The sequence below is a fragment of the Morone saxatilis genome, unplaced genomic scaffold (genome assembly GCF_004916995.1).
Source record: "Morone saxatilis isolate NCDOM2014 unplaced genomic scaffold, NCSU_SB_2.0 Contig8, whole genome shotgun sequence".
NCBI classification, from domain to species: Eukaryota; Metazoa; Chordata; class Actinopteri; family Moronidae; genus Morone; species Morone saxatilis.
Window position 1 is genome coordinate 17,702,354 of NW_023340257.1, and position 2,240 is coordinate 17,704,593.

A 2,240-nucleotide genomic window follows, 5' to 3' on the forward strand; every position below is an offset into this window, starting at 1 on the left:
TTTATCATCAGACACATCTGAAGGTTTATTCTTTGTTTCTTTACTGATGATGTTCATTTCTATAAAGTTGAATGATGATATTGTTTCAGTAAAGTTTGAATGAATAAATACAACAACTATCAACTCTGTGTTTAAAGAGAAACTGTGTGCTGTTTGCCATCATTAATCAAACTGAATCCACACTTACACTTCCTCACATCAGGTTTTAACCTCTGCTTTCCACCATGGTGCACCTTGGAGGAAGAAACACAGTCAGAATGATTTTCTATCCTAACTAGGTCAGGACCAGCTCTCTCACATGGCAGAGTGATAAAGGTTTGTAAGTATTTCTGTTTCTCCTCTCTTTATTGGTCTGTGAGCTACTTCCTGTCTGTGTCAGCAGACCTCGTAGGAGATTCTGATTGGTCTGCAGTGAAAGAGTCAAGAGAAGGCAGGTGTCCAATTTGGCACATTTCTCTGGTAAGATTCTCACCTGCTGAACTCACTTCAGGTGAACTTACACTTTCCACCTTCATGTGTGGAGGAAACACTGGGAGAGAAGAAGCTGCTCCTTTCTTCCTCGTCAGTCCTGGTGTCTGTGTGCATTTGATCTGAGGACGTCAGAACCAGAACAAGAGTCAGACTCCACCCTACCAGAAGCATTTTTATGAGTGTTGGGGATGTGTTTGTATTGTTTCAGATCCATTTGTCATTATAGTTGATGAAGGCTGCAAGAACAAAAGCTTTAATCCTCTGAATACGTTGTTGGCATTGAGATAGTGTCGCACCTTTCCTCTATCTACAGTCAGTGTCAGAGAAATCACTGATCAGATATGTAGTTCCATTATCTGTCCATTAGATGGTGCTAACTAACCAGCTAATGAAATATAGATGAGGAGCAGCAAGTTGTGTCATACACAAGTCTGACTGATGAGATTTAACGTGAGCTTTACATGTATTTGTTTATAAATGTACTATTTTCAATGAAATGGTCAAAAAAGTTTGTTAATAAATTGCATTCTTCTATTGGATAATGATTGTTTACTGACAATACTTCGTAAAGCTAAAATTACTTGTGTACTTTACTACTGATACTTTAACCACATGAAGCTGATAATACTTATTGGAGTAGGATTTTTAATGGAAAACTTTTCCTTGCAATGGTGTATCTTACATTGTATTTAAACTAGTAAGTAAAGGATCTGACTACTTCTTCCTCACTTGCTCTTAAGTATAACCATTTTCTTTTCTTTTCCTTAATACACAGTGTTGTGGCAATTTCTCTGCTGCTGGTGAAGAATGAAATAGAGAACTTCTGCCGGCCGACAAGGTTTTAGTTTTTCTTGCAAAGAAAAGGTCAATCAACACACGAGCGGTTCAAGAGATGAAGAATTGTATATAAACATTTAATACCCCCTGACGACCCACCTCTTTCACACCCTCTTTGTCGCTTGTAGGGTCTGCCCTCCAGGAAAGTGCTTCCACACCCTCTGCCCACTGCAGGCATTCGGGGAACGACCCCTGCCAGGTTGTTTTACATATTGAGGTGTCCCTGCAGATGCTTGCATTCAGTGCAAAGCCGCGGGTCCAGACATCACAATCTACCAAACACAAAAGGACCTTGGGGTCTCATTTATAAAAACTGTGCGTGGATCGTTACTAAAAGTGTCACGTGACGCCGCAAAAGCCAAGTTTTGCGTGCCGCCAAAATTATTCAACTTCATAAAACCCTGCGTTACTCACACCTGTAAGCAATCTTTTGCTTTATAAATATCACAGAGGCCTACAAAATTGTGCGCCAGCTGAATCAGCTTTACGTTCCGCCCTGTACACGCCCCTTTTTTAACCATAAATGGTCAATGCAAACGACCTCATGAATGCGATCTGCATATCAAAACAGACTCCAGATGCAAGTATTAATGTCTGTCGGCGAAAATAGCAGAAGGACCTCGAGATAAAGGAAAAAAGCAAAATTTCACCGGAGGTTAGTGGAGACACTTGTGGGTGGTGGGGGCCCGAAAAGTAGTTTTGTCGCAGTTACGGGACTGGGGATCACCTAAACAAAAAAAGCAGAGTGATGCAACATGTTGCTGGCAGCAGTGAACTCTGTCAGTGGCACGGAGCGCAACAGTCCAGAATTAAAAAAGAAGTGGGATCTGACACGTAAAATGTTCTTTGAACATAACCCCTTTTTAATGCCTGATTTGTCATGAAAGCATCAAAGAGAACGACAAATAATATGACGATGTGCTGAGGATATG